This window comes from Mobula hypostoma, chromosome 4 (assembly GCF_963921235.1).
Source record: "Mobula hypostoma chromosome 4, sMobHyp1.1, whole genome shotgun sequence".
NCBI classification, from domain to species: Eukaryota; Metazoa; Chordata; class Chondrichthyes; order Myliobatiformes; family Myliobatidae; genus Mobula; species Mobula hypostoma.
Genome location: NC_086100.1, coordinates 15,617,276 through 15,632,517, shown reverse-complemented (window position 1 = coordinate 15,632,517; position 15,242 = coordinate 15,617,276).

Sequence of the window (15,242 nt, the reverse complement as noted above, 5' to 3'; positions counted from 1 at the left end):
TCCAAGCCTTCAAGAGTCGAGCGCACAAACACCTATCATCTCTGGGACGGAAGTCACCAGCTTCTTCATAAGCTATCCTGAAGGGGACCAGGGTGGCAATGCTTGGCTGTTGGTAGGTAGGGTTAATACCTGACTTTCAAGAGCACTTGTGAGTTATGTTCCAGCTCTACTTAGTCCTTAAACTGCTGGAGAACAGTGCGGAAAGTACAGGTGCTGTTTTCTCCCGGTAGGGATTAGTTTTTAGTTCCAAGTGCTCCTGCCACGTTTTGTCACCCTGCAACCTTATCCTTCAATCTCTTTGAATTGTATATGTGTATAAATGTCTCTCTCCAGCAGACTTCATCATGATCATCATGACTGCAGTGTCTCTACTATTTTTTAATTGTACATATGATTTTTTTGTGTTTTATCGCTGAGCAGCAGTGAAACATTTGATTGGCCTATCAGAGTTCTCTTTGGGAACTAGTTGACTTGATCAGCATCTCTGATCTGGCGATTGTTCACGATTGCATTTAATTTAAAAAAGAGGTGTTAAGGCTTGAATATGAAGGGAGTGGAGGGATGTGGGTGGTACACATGAGAAGGACATTGAGTATAAATTCATGTTAAGATCAACACATCATGGGCCATATGGCCTGTCCAGTGCTGGACCTTTCCGTGTTCTAGTATATGCTGCAGTGTAAATCTTAAAGATTTTTATTCAATATGTCCAATTATTTGAAGTGCTATTTTCCTGACTGATTCAATTTATGTGCGACGTAAGCTCAATTATCCTTGTTAATAACACTTTGTGTTAAAGATGCATTAATATCCCATCAAGATATTTGGTAACTCCTTCATTTTACTGAACTACTTACATTAATGAGAGAGGATTAGAACACTGTTACTTCAGTTGGCGCATTATTAGCTTTATCACACGTGACTGGAGAATGATAAACAAATCTTCTTTTATTCCATGAAAATAATTTTATGTCACTGCTTTCTTGAAATGTTCTGGAACTGAGTTACTGACTAAAATAATCTTTCGAAGCTGAAGGACAACATGAAAGGAATCTTGTAGAAAAATACTTAGCAATGGATTAATGGGTATTATATTGTGGATGTCTTAGATATAATCACAGTGGAGGGATGTATCCCTGCAGGCTTTTTTAGAATAGTTGTTCAATTAGTCTCTCTGCTTTTCCAGCATTTCAGAATCAGAATGGGCAGTATGATACCACAGCACATGACTTTACAGAGCCAGTGACCAGAGGTTCAATTCCTATCACATTCAATGAGGATCTTAATTGGCCACATGGGTGTAGTAGGGCGACATGGGCTCATTGAACAGGAATAGCATGTTACTGTGCTGTATCCCTAAATTAAAATTAAATTAAAGAATTGAAATGAAGTTTGCTTTAACTGTCTTAAACTCAGTGGCCACTTTATTAAGTACACCTGTGCACCTGCTCATTAATGCAAATATCTAATCAGACAATCATGTGGTAGCAACTCAGTGCCTCCCACCTGCAATCATTTACAGAAGCCAGTTGATCCAGCAACATATCTTTGGGATGTGGGGGGAAACTGGAGCATAATTTACACATTTGGTCATTAGTCTAGTCCAGGGCCTAGATTGAGAATAAAGTTGCGTCTATAATATGGGCTTACTGGTGCATTTCCCATAAGTGTGAAATCCCATGAACATTACCTGGTGTCTCTATTTTTGCATTATTATTTATTTTTGTAAGATATAGTAATTTCAAGCCTTTGCACTGCACTGCTGTCGCAGAGCAAAAAATTTCACATCATATAGGCTAATGATGATAAATCTGGTCCCAATACTGACTCCGATACCTACTGAAAGTTACAAATGACTCCCAGGATCAATTGCAGCTGCTTCATATTGTCTGTCTGTTGCGAGTTCATGATTGATCCCGAGAATTAGTCCATCTTCAGGAAGGAAATGTCATTCTGTTTGACATTTGGCCATCATCTCAAGGCAGAAGCATTTCAAAGAAGAATATTTCCAAAAGGCTGGTGGATGGATTACAGTCTAGCAGGAACCTTGACATTAACATTAATTTTGACAAAGACTTTCGGGCTGAAGCCAGAACTGATAGAACCATTGTTAATATTTGTCATGTGCATTATAACTGGAATGGACAGTCAAACCTCAAGGGCACAGCGAAGACAAGCAGTTAGATTTAAACGAACAGATAACACCGTGTGGTCCAATTTATCTCCTTGGGGTAGTACAGAGGCTATCTTATTTGTGTCTCTATAAAAACAATTACTTCTGTGTTCCTCATAACCTGGTGTAAAAGTACATTTAAAATCCCATTTGTTTGCCATTGCAATGACATTGGATTCTTTGTTCCCAAAGCCCTAAACTCAAAAGGAGATGTAGGTATAGAGTTATCTGTGGGTACCCACACTGTAGGAAGGGGTTGTGCTGTAATAACCTACTCTCCAAAGACTAGCTTACTTCCTTGTCTGGACTCTGAGAACAATTCTTTATTAATTCTTTATTCAGGATTGTTTAATGTCATTTCCAGTACACAAGTGTGAAGGAGAACAAATTACTTACTCCAGATCCAATGCAGCACAAAAAATGCACAATGAGTTTAAGAACACAATAATAATAAAAAAACACAATAAATATAAATACATAAGATAGCTCATATAGATGGAGTATGTTCATAAAGTGAAGTTAGGCACAGGAGTGTCTGTATATTGGGTGACTCTATTAGGAAATGATAAAGTAGTGGCTGCTGGTGGGGCTGGTGTGGTTGGTGCGGAGGGGTGGGTCAGTGGGTGGAGGTATTAGTCAGCCTTCCTGCTTAGGAAAAGTAACTACTTTTGAGTCTAGTTGTGCTGGCGTGGGTGCTGTGTTGCCTCTTCCATGAAGGGAGTGGAACAAAAAAAAACAGTGAGCAGAGTGGGTGTGACCCAGCATGGAGCTGCTGGTCCTTTGATGGCACCTGCCTGTATGTATGTCCATGATGGTGGGTCAGCTGGTGCTGGTGAAGCACTGGGCGGTTTTGACTACTCGTTGTAGAGCCTTCCTGTCTGCAGCAGTGCAGTTTTCTACCATACAGTGAGGCAGCTTATTAGTATACACTCTGCTGCACATCTGTAGAAGGACGTGAGTATAGATATGCACAGTCCATCTGTCTTCAATCTCCTCAGAAATACGATCTCTGCAGAGAGGTCTCAACATCAATACCCATGGTTTATATCATTGTTAATGCTACATGTTTAAATTTAGACAAATAATTCTTAACACGCATTTAAAACTCAAAAACCCCTGATTTATAAAGGATTTACAAAATCTAAAGCATTTATAACCTCCAAAGAATTTGCAAGTAAATTACAATTTTTACAAACTAAAAGAACATACCAATGAGTTGCAGATGAATGAGTACCATCACAGAAACCAAAGGCTGAGGAATGAATTCCAGTTCTTATTTCTGTCACCCCGTATTTCTGTCATTCTCCTTGTCATTCCTAACAATGCCCAATTCTTTCTAACATTTATACTGTTTTGCTACAAGTTGACATTATCTGCATGTGATGTTTTTCGGACACCTTGCTGGGACAAAATAATTCATACAGATGATCTAAAAGTTTTGGGGACAGAGATTCCAGATACACGAAATTAATGTAAGGGCTGACTCTCTGAGTAGACAAATATCCCAACTATTGATTCATCACCTATACCTGTGACCATGTTTGATGTGTTAAGTGACAAAATCAGTCTGAATCATCTTTGAACTCAGTCTCAATGGTGAAAATAACTTATCCAGTGTTGTCTGGTTTGATGCAGACCAGTTAACATAACCCCATTGTCTTACATTGAAAACATGATTTCACTGTTTACTTGTTTACAATGAAGTGAAGCAAGGAATTTGATTAGAAGTCTATCTTTGTAAAAAAAAACTCTGACCCTTTCGAAAGGTCATACTACTGCTCTTGAAAACTGAGGTCAGCAATAAGACTGGCAGGCCCTGGAAATTGAATATGCATCATATCATTGTGTGTAAGGATGTGAATTTAGATTTAGATTAGATTATGAGGACACTCAGTCCTCGTTTATTGTCATTTAGAAATGCATGCATTAAAAAACGTTCCTCCAGAATGATATCACAAGAAAACACAGGACAAACCAAGACTAAAACTGACAAAACCACATAATTATAACATATAGTTACAACAGTGCAAAGCAATACCATAATTTGATAAACAGTAGACCATGGGCACGGTAAAAGAAAGTCTCAAAGTCCTGATAGACTCATCATCTCACGCAGATGGCAGAAGAGAGAAACTCTCCCTACCATGAATCTCCAAGCGCCGCCAACTTGCCGATGCAGCACCATTGGAAGCACCCGACCGCAGCGGACTCTGAGTCTGTCCAATAACTTCGAGCCTCTGACCAGCCCCTCCAACACAGCCTCTCCAAGCACTATCCTCTGCCAAGCGCTTCAATCCTGCCCCAGCCGCCAAGCAACAAGCAAAGCCGAGGAATTGGAGCCTTCTCCTCTGCAGATTCTGGACCACACAGTAGCAGCAGCAGTGAAGTGGGCATTTCAGAAGTTTCACCAGATGTTCGTCCGTGCTCTCATGTCTGTCTCCATCAAATCAGGATTGTGCACGGCACCCTACTTGACAAATAACAGAAATCACCACCGGAGTGGCCGCTGCGAGCTGCGTCACTCCGCCATCTTCTCCTCCTGCCAACTCCCACCAATTGGGAAGGTTACACAAACAGTTTAGTAGTAAACTTTATTTCTAAGTTAAATGTGTGCTTATTCTGGGCCTTGTTACAGTATTGGTCACTGGTTTGCTCGAGAGCATGTCTTACGAAGATAGTTTTTTTATCTTCTTGGAGTGATGCAAGATGAGAGGTGACTTAATAGAGGTGTACAAGGTGGTAGAGTGCCTAGCCAGAGACCTTTTCCCAGCACAGTGCTGGCTAATATGAAGGGACATAATTTGAAAGAGATGGGAGGAAAGTATAGGGAAGACCTTAGCTTCTGCACTGGTTTGCATAGACAGCGAAGACGCAACAACCATGGTTGTCCTAACCAACAGAGGGTCTACAATCATCAGAGGGTCTACAATCATAAGGGGATTGCCAGAAGTAAGCTCTTCACACAGAGAGTGCTGGGTGCGTGGAAAGTCCTGCTAGAGGCAGTGGTAACAGGATATACATTAGAGTCACTTAAGAAATTCTTAGATAAGCACATGGATGATTAGAAAATGGAGGGCTATGTAGCAGGGAAAGGTTAGAGTAGGTTCAAGGGTCGGCGCAACGTTGAGGGCCGAAGGGCCTACTTTATACTGTAAAGTTCTATGTTGTGCTGTCATGTATATGTCACAGAGAGTTGTGGACACAGTTCAGCACATCACAGGTCATCGTTAATGCCTCCACAATCTCTCCAGCCACTTCCTTCAGAACCTAAGGGTGCATTCTATCAGGTCCAGGAGATTTATCCACCTCAGGCCATTAAGTTTCCTGAGCACCTTCTCAGTCATAATTTTCACTGCACAAACTTCACTTCCCTGACACTCTTGAATGTCTGGTATACTGCAGACGTCTTCCACTGTGAAGACTGAAGCAAAATACGCATTCAGTTCCTCTGCCATCTCTGCACCTCTCATTACAATATCACCAGCATCATTTTGTATTGCTCCTATGTCTACCCTCGACTCTCCTTTACCCTTTATATACTTAAAATAGCTTTTAGTATCTTCTTTGATATTAGTTGCCAGCTTCCTCTTATAATTCATCTTTTCCTTCTGAATGACCTTCTTAGTTTCCTTCTGTAAGTTTTTAAAAGCTCCCCAATCCTCTATCTTCCCACTAGCTCTGGCTTCCTTGTATGCCCTCTCTTTTGCTTTTACTTTGGCTCTGACTTCACTTGTTAACCATGGTAGTGTCCTTCTTCCCTTTGAAAATCTCCTCTTTTTTGGAATATATTTGTTTTGCACTTCCCTCATTTTATGCAGAAACTCCAGCCATTGCTGCTCTGCTGTCTTTCCTGCAAATTTCCCTTTCCAGTCAACTTTGGCCAGTTCCTCTCTCATGCCATTGTAATTTCCTTTATTCCACTGAAATATCGGCACATTGGCTTTTATTTTTTCCCTCTCAAATTTCAATGTGAACTCAATCATACTGTGATCACTGACCCTAAGGGTTCCTTAGGCTTAAACTCTCTTATCACCTCCGGATCATTGCACAACACCCAATCAGCACAGCCAATCCCCTAGTGGGCTCAACAGCAAGCTGTTCTAAAAAGCCATCTCTTAGATATTCTACAAATTCTCTCTCTTGAGGTCCAGTACTGACCTGGTTTTCCCAATTCACTTTCATGTTAAAATCTCCAACGATCATCATGATATTGCCTTTCTGACCCACCTTTCCTATCTCCTGTTGTAAGTTGTAATCCACATCATGGCTGCTGTTTGGAGGCCTTCATCGATTACTTACACTGCACTTTTTCAAGAGCTTTGACACTTCACTGGAATCCAGAAGAATGTATGGGGTTCTCATTGAAACTACCGAATGTTGAAAGGACCAGATAAGGTGGATATGGAAAGGATGCTTCCTATGGTGGGGGTATCCAAAACTAGAGGGCATAGACTCAAAATTGAGAGGTGACCCTTTAGAACAGAGGTAAGGGGGATTTTTTTTACCAGAGAGTAGTGAATCTGTGGAATGCTCTGCCACAGACTGTAGTGGAGGCCAAGTCTGTAGGTATATTTAAGGAGGAAGTTGATCGTTTCCTGATCAGTCAGGGCTTCAAGGCTATATTGAGAAGGCAGATATATGGACTTGAGGGGGATACAGAATGGAACGATAGAGCAGACTCAGTGGGCTGAATGGCTTAATCCTGCTCCCGTATCTTATGGCCTAATGGTCTTCATTCTGCATTGCTTGTTTTTACCTTATTCTAGCTCAGTGCACTGTGTAATCATTTGATCTGTATGAACTGTGTGCAAGACAACCTTTTTGCTGTATCTTGGTACATCTAACAAAAGTAATCAAATACCAATAATCATATATCTTTCAGTAAAACGCTGATTTTTCATGCCATTGATACAGATCATTTCACAGCATAAGTATATCAATAAAGTACTAAGGGAAAAGCAATAACAGAATGCAGAATATATACTGTGGCCACTTTATTAAGTTCCTTTTGTATTACATGAAGTGTCCACTGAATGTACTTTCATGGTCTTCTGCTGCTACAGCACATCCATTTCAAGGCTTGACACGTTACACATTCAGAGATGCCCTTCTACACACCATTGTTGTAACTTGTCCTTATTTGAATTATTATTGCCTTCCTGTCAGTTTGAACCAGTCTGGCCATTCACCCCTGATCCCTCTTATTAACAAGGTGTTTTCACCCACAGAACTGCCGATCACTGGATGTTTTCACACCATTTTCTGTAAACCCTAGAGACTGCTGTGTCCTAGGAGATCAGCAGTTTCTGAGATACTCAAACCACCCTGTCTGGCACCAACAATCATTTCACAGTCAAAGTCATTTAGATCACATTTCTTCCCCATTGTGATGTTTTTTTTTTGAACAACCACTGAATCTTTTGACCATGTCGGCATGTTTTATGCATTGAGTTTTTGCCACATGATTGGATGAATACATATTTACATTAACGAGCGGGTGTACCTAATGGTGTGGCTGCTGAGTGTAGTGTTACAGTTACGGTTAAAAAGTAAGTGTAGTGCAGGTCAACGCTAAGTGCAGAGAATGTGACATGACAGATTGTGAGGCCAAGACTCCATTGTTTTTAATACATGCCAAAACTTGTGGGGCATTTCTTAAGTCGCTTATATGGTTTCTTTCAGCAAATTATAAAAAAGTAAGACTTGGAACATGGAACACAGAACAATACAGCTCAGTACAGGTGCTTTGCCCACAATGCTATGCAGACCTTTTAACCTACCCTAAGCTGAATCTAACCCTTCTCTCCTAAAAATCCCTCATTTTTTTCTATCATCCATGTGATTATCGAAGGGTTCTTCAAATATCCCTAATGTATTTGTTTCTATTAGCACACTTGCAGGGTGTTCCATATACCCAGCACTCTCTGTGTAAAGTACGTACCTCTGACATCCCCCTTACAATTTCCTGCAAACACCTTAAAATGAAGGTCCCATCATATTACCCAATTTCCACACTGGAAATACTCTCTGGCTGTCCACTTAATCTTTGCCTCTTACCATTGTGTATCTCCCCACCAAGTCACCTCTCATCCTCCTTCATTCCACAGGGAAAACCTGTAGCTCGCTCAAGCTTATCTTCGTAAGACATGCTCTTAATCCAGGCAGTATCTTCAGCATCCTCTCTAAATCTACCACACCCCCTTCCTATAATGAGACGACCAGAACGGAACACAATGTTCCAAGAGTGGTCAAAAGACACTTAAAAAGATTATTCAGGTTTGCAGGATGAGATTGATCTTCCTTTTAAAGCAGAGTTCATAACATTGCCAGACAGGCCATAAAATAAATTAAATAAATAGAATGTGCTGCATAAAGAGAGAGGAAGTCCTGATTATATCTGATTATATCAGATGTCAATTAGACATCATAAATATAAAACAGTCACTTATAAATCCAATTAGCGATTCAGGGAAAGCATTTATGTCCTGAAAGGGGAGGGGGGTTTTGTTTCATTGAGACACAAGAAACTGTGGATGCTGAAATCTGGAGCGTTTCACAAGATGTTGGCGAAACTCAGTGGGTCAGACACTATCCATGGGGAGGGAGCGCGAGGGGGAAGGACAGTTGACATTCTGGGTGAAGATGCTGCCTCTAACACGTTTTATTGCCCTGAAGTGAATGGGTATCTGGAACTCCCTGCGTGAGAGGGTGGTGGAGTTCAGAAACGCTCTGGCCAGTTAAGCAATATTGGATGTGTACCTGATGAACTGCGAGATAAGATAATAATGCAGAACTAAAAACTGGGCAAACACGCACAAAATGCAGAGGGTTTCTGAATGGACAATGAACCCATGTACACTGCCTCACTATTGTATTTTCCTTTCATTTTTATATATCCTTTTAAATATAATATATATATTTCTTATTATGATTTATATATTTTTATTGTTATATATTGCTGTGTACTGCTGCTGCAAAACAACAAGTTTTATGACTTATGCTAGTGATTTTAAACCTGGTTTTTGATTCGGAACTCAGCAGGCCAGCCAGAATCTGTGGAGGAAAATGGACAGTTAATGCTTTGGGTTGCGGCCTTTCTCCAGGAATGGAAAGGAAGGGAGTAGAAGCTATAATAAGAAGGTGGGGGGAGGGGGTTGAGTGGGAAGGGAAATAGCAGCAGCTGGCCAGTGGTAGATGAGACCAAGTGATGGTATGGAGTGAAATAAGAATCTAGGAGGGGATAGGTGGAAAAGGTAAAGGGCTGAAGAAGAAGGAATCTGATAGAAATAGCACCCCACTGGTCACTAGTTCATGTCATAGGTCAATGATGAAAGAGCTGGTGTACTCAAAGGTGGTGAGGGCTATTCCCATGATGGACTGGGCCACGTCCACTACCCTTTGTAGGATTTTCTGTTCAAGGGCATTGGTGTTTCCATACCAGGCTGTGACGCAGCCAGTCAATCTACTCTCCACCACACATCTATAAAAGTTTATTAAAGTTTTAGATGTCATGCCAAATCTTAAAACTTTGACTAACTTCTATATGACTTGGTCATATAAAAAGAACAGTGCAGTTTTGTTATGTGGGCATTCGTCATAGGCACAAATATGCATGTTCCTTGCCACCACCCCATTCACTGACTTTGTGTAGGCAGTGGATTTACTTTTAGCTGGCTCCAGTCCAAAGGTTACCTAAACTTGGCTGTAAAACTTTCAAGCTGGGATCCAAATGCTCCAAAGCAAATTAAATTCAAGCAACATTCCGATTTATAGCATTAAGCAAATGGTTTACTTGTGCTGAGAGAGAGAATAGAAATAGTTGAGGCTTTGGAGTTCACCTCAGGGCTTCACACTTGACTCCCATTGCACTCTGAAACTTGCTTGTGCTTGCCAGACAGTGGCTGAGAGAACTTAGTGCTTAGATGTGCCGGTTTCAAAATCCATCAAGCAAACCAGGCCTGTGGCCTGTTCCTGCTTAAAATGGAGGAAGGAACATCCTGTAATCATAACCTGCTTTCCACAATGTGTGAATATACATAACAACTTGTGAAATAAACTCAAGGAACACTTTATTAGGGACGGCAGGTATAATTTATGTTTTTATTGTGAAAGCTGAATATCTGATCCTGTGTTCCTGTGATGCTCCTGCAAGTGCACTCAGAGGCCACTTCATTATGAACCTCCTGTACCTAATAAAGTGGCCACTGAGTGTATGCTCATGCTCTTCTGCTGCTGTAGTCCACCCACTTCAAGATCCGATGTGCTTCTGCATACCACTGTTTTAACGTGTCGATATTTGAATTGCTATCACCTTCCTGTCGGCTTGAACCAGTCTGGCCATTCTCCTTTGACCTCTCTCATTAACATGGCATTTTCACCCACAGAACTGCTGCGCACTGGATTCTTTTTGTTTTTTTTGTACTATTCTCTGTAAAGTCTAGAGACTGTTTTACATGAAAATCCCAGGAGGTCAACAGTTTCTGAGATACTCAAACCAGCCTGTCTGGCACCAATAATCATTCCATAGTCAAAGTTACTTAGATCACATTCCTTCCCCACTCTGATTTTTGGTCTGAACAACAACTGAACCTCTTGACCATGCCTACATGATTTTATGCTGCCACATGATTGGCTGATTAGATTGTTGCATTAACGAGCAGGTGTATAGGTGTACCTAATAATGTGTACCTCATGAGCAGGAAACTCTCACACAACATTGTGGTAACATTTCAGTTTTTTCTCGCATGCTGATGAGATGATTTAGAACAATGGATGAAGGTAATTATTAACCAGGTCACCAGATATCACTCATCTTTTCCTTCAGGATCTGACTTCTTGTTCATATTCATCCAGTAGAGGGGGCAACAGTTCAAAAGCTCAGCTGAAGTGCAAGTCTTAGAGCTGTAGACATTAGGAGAGTTAGTATTTGAGTGCAGTCTGCATTCTAGTGTGGTTGGGAAAAACTTGGATTGCCTTTAAGACAGAGTGTTCTCTCTCACGCAGCTCACCTAAACTTGTTGATCAAGCATCCTGGAAACCAGGCTCTTCAGACTCTGCACCTGACATCAAGCAGATGTTCACAAGAGTGGGAAGAGAAATAGCAGAAGCTGGCCATTGGTAAATGAGACCAAGTGATGGTATGGAGTGAAATAAGAGGTATGAGAGTTATTTCTCCAACTTTGGTGCCCAAGACTGTAAGAAACAGCAGAGAGTTATGAACCAGCCCAGTCCTCCCAACTAAAACCGGCTCTCATCTTTCTCCTGCCTCAAGAAAGCAACTAACATAATCAACGACTCCTCCCAGCAACGTCAATCTGTCTTCTCCACCTCCTGTCAGGTAGAAGATACAAAAGCCTGAAGAAATGAAATACAAGGCTCAAGATCAGCTTCGATCCCAAAGTTATCAGACTCTTGAATATAAGCCAAAAAATAAACTCTTGATCTCCTAGCCTACCTCATCATTGTTCGTGCACTTTATGTGTTAGCTGTGCTGCATTTTCTCTGTAACTGTAGCACTATAATCAGAATCAGAATCAGGTTTACTATCACTGACCTACAATGTGTAGTGAAATTTGATGTTTTGCTGCAGCAGTGCAGTTCATTAGTTCATTATGTGCTGTGTCATACAACGTAGACGATCATGGTCTTTCCATGACCATGATTATTCTTGGCAAATTTTTCTATAGAAGTGGCTTGCCATTGCCTTCTTCTAGGAAGCGTCTTTACAAGACAGGTGACCCCAGCCATTATCAGAGATTGTCTGCCTGGCGTCTGTGGTCTCATAACTAGGACCTATGATATGAGCCAGCTGTTCACACGACATTGCAAGCAGGATAGTACAATACACAAAAATAATGCCAGTAACAATAAGAAATATATCTAAAAATTAAATTAAATAAGCAGCGCAAAAAGAGAAGAAAAATAGTGAGGTAGTGTTCATGGGTTGGTTCATTTAGAAATCTGATGGTGAAGGGCAAGAAGCTGTTCCTAAGATGTTGAGTGTGTGTCTTCAGGCTCCTGTACCACCGCCGTGATGGTAGCAACGGTGACAGTTGTTCTGGGTGTTCATGATAGTTGCCACCTTTTGAGGTATCACGTTCTGAAGATGTCCTCAATGCGAGTTAGGCCAATATCCAGAATGGAGCTTGTCGAGTTTGCAGCCCTGTGCAGCTTTTTCCAGTCCTGTGCAGTGGCCCTCCATACCAGACAGTGATGCAACCGGATAGAATGCTCTCCACGCTACATTTATACAAATTTGCTAGTCTTTGGCGACATACAAATATCGAACTCTTAATTAAATATCGATGCTGATGTTTGACGTTCTGTTTTCTTTTTAGGACCTTACTGTATTAACTTGTGGCATGATCTGTCTGGATGGTTCGCAAACAAAAGCTGTTCACTGTATCTCAGTACATGTGACAATAATAAACCAATACCAGTACTTGAAGAAGTATTCCCCTAAATAAAGTTCTCCTTTTTTAAGACTTCACAAAGGGTTCTCTGTCAACTGTCATTGGCCTTATCCGAGACGGCAATGAGTCTGCATATAGATGGGTGGTGGAACGGCTGGCCCTCTGGTGTGGTCAGAACAATCTGGAGCTAAATACGCTCAAGACTGTGGAGATGACAGCGGACTTCAGGAGGAGCCCCCCAATACTCCTCCCACTCACTATACTCAACAGTATTGTGTCTGCTGTGGAGACCTTCAGGTTTCTGGGTGTCACAATCTCCCAGGACTTGAAGTTGACACCCAATGCAGACACTCTTATCAAAAAGGCTCAGCAGAGGTTGTATTTCCTACGTCAACTCAGGAAGTACAACCTGCCTCAGGAGCTGCTGATTCAATTCTATTCAGGAATAACCCAGTCTGTTCTCTGTTCGACCATCACTGTCTGGTTTGGATCAGCTACCAAACAAGACAAGAATAGACTCCAAAGAACCGTCAGGGCTACGGAAAGGATTATTGGTGTGAAGCTGCCCTCGATCCAGGACTTATATGCACCTAGAGTCAGGAAGCGAACAAGCAGCATCATTGTAGACCCATCACACCCTGGACATCACCTGTTCCAACTCCTTCCTGTGTCACAATGATGGGGGCATTGGGAGCAAGGGTGGACCCAAATGCAAGACACATCTTGTGAGGTTACTTAAATCTAGTTTATTGTTCGAAACCAGGAGAGCAAGGCAGGAGTAGGAATAGTGGACTGAGGACTACGACTAGGCTGGGACCAAGAGTCTGGGCTAGGACTCGGAATCGGCTCCCAGAACTAGAGGAGACATGAAGAGGCTAGGGTATGGACTCCGAGCTAGAGACTGGGCAAGGACCCAGTACGTGGGTCTTGCCTCGAGCTCAGACTCCAGAACCAGGCAAGGACATGACATGGGCTAGGGAGACGAGGAACATGGGAACACAGAGCCTCGGTCTCGGCGAGCAGGTACATGGAACCATGGACACATACACAGAACACAGAGTCGGGACCCCTCCTTGGGTACAGGACATAGGGCTGGGACTCACACACAGAACAGAGAGCCGGGACCCCTCCATGGGTACAGGACATAGGGCCGGGACTCATGACCCTCCGGGAGGCAACAGCAAGATGGCCTGACTTACCCCACGGGGGCCAGGACAAGACAAGACGGAACATGACCCCCCATGGGGCAACGGCAAGATGGCCCAACCCACCCCACGGAAGTGAGGACAAGACACGTCAAGACATGACTCTCCGCGGGGCAATGGCAAGACAGCCTGACTTACCCCACAGAGGTGAGGACAAGACAAGACAAGACAAGATATGACTTCCCGCGGGGCAACGGCAAGACGGCCAGACTTACCCCCATGGAGGCGAGAACCAGACAAGACAAGACATGACCCCCCACGGAGCAACGGCAAGACGGCCTGACTTACCCCACTGAGGCAAGGACAAGACAAGATAAGACCAACATGAATGAACACCAGACAGTACCTATCTAGCTCCGATGATGGAACTGGACCAAAATGTATGTGGGGGCTGCAGACGAGGGCTAGAGGCGAGAGGGGCAGAGAAGGGATTCAGACAAGGGGGTAGGACAGGAATCACAGACTGCCAGGGCCAGGTCTTGACTCAGAAGTGGGAAGCCGCCAGGGACAGGACTTAACTTGGTGCTTGAATGCTGCCAGGACCAGGACTTGACTTCGTGCTTGAATGCTGCCAGGGCCAGGCCTTGACTCGGTGCTTGAATGCCTCCAGGACCAGGACTTGACTTGGTGCTTGAGTGCCGCTGGATCCAGGACTTGACTTGGAACTTGAATGCCGCCGGAGCCAAGGACTGACTTGGAGCCTCCAGGTAGTGGTGAGCTCTCGACTCAGCCCGGGAACAGTGGACAGCGGTTCTTGATTCCCTCCGGTGGGTTAACTGACGGACCCACCTCGGTGAGGAAACTTTGCAGGCTCGCTTTGGCGAGGTAACTGGACAGGGTTGCTCCAGTGAGGAAGGGCGAATTACCGGCACTCGCTTCGGGCGGAGACTAGGCTTGCTCCAGCAGATGACATTGGCACACCGTACCTTGGTGACTTTGCAAACGCTCCCACCCCGAACGGCTGAAAGCCGGAGAATATAAACTACCGGTTCAGCCAAGCGTTAATTGCCTCTAATCACCAAAGCCGAGGGACATGGGAAAACAGGGAATCAACGGTCTGGATCGTAACATAAACAAGGTAAATTTAAAGGGACCCCAATCCGGACCATGACACCTTTCTGGTAGGCGCTTTAGATCACTGTATGCCAGGACAAATAGGTACAAGAACAGCTTCTTTCCGTATGCCATCAGCCTTAGGAACACTTGAATTTTAGTCTATTATAAACCAAGTCCACCTGTACATACACAGGTATACCTCATTGTATAGAGTTCACAATTATTTGCACTATTGTTTTGTTTGCTTTTTGATCCTGTACAGCGAGCACTCAGGCAAACCGGCATCAAATTCCCTGTATGTGTCCACATACTTGGCGATAATAAAGGATTCTGATTCTGAATCTGATTATCTGTGTAATTCACTCTCTAGCCACTTTATAAATTACTTCTTGAGTG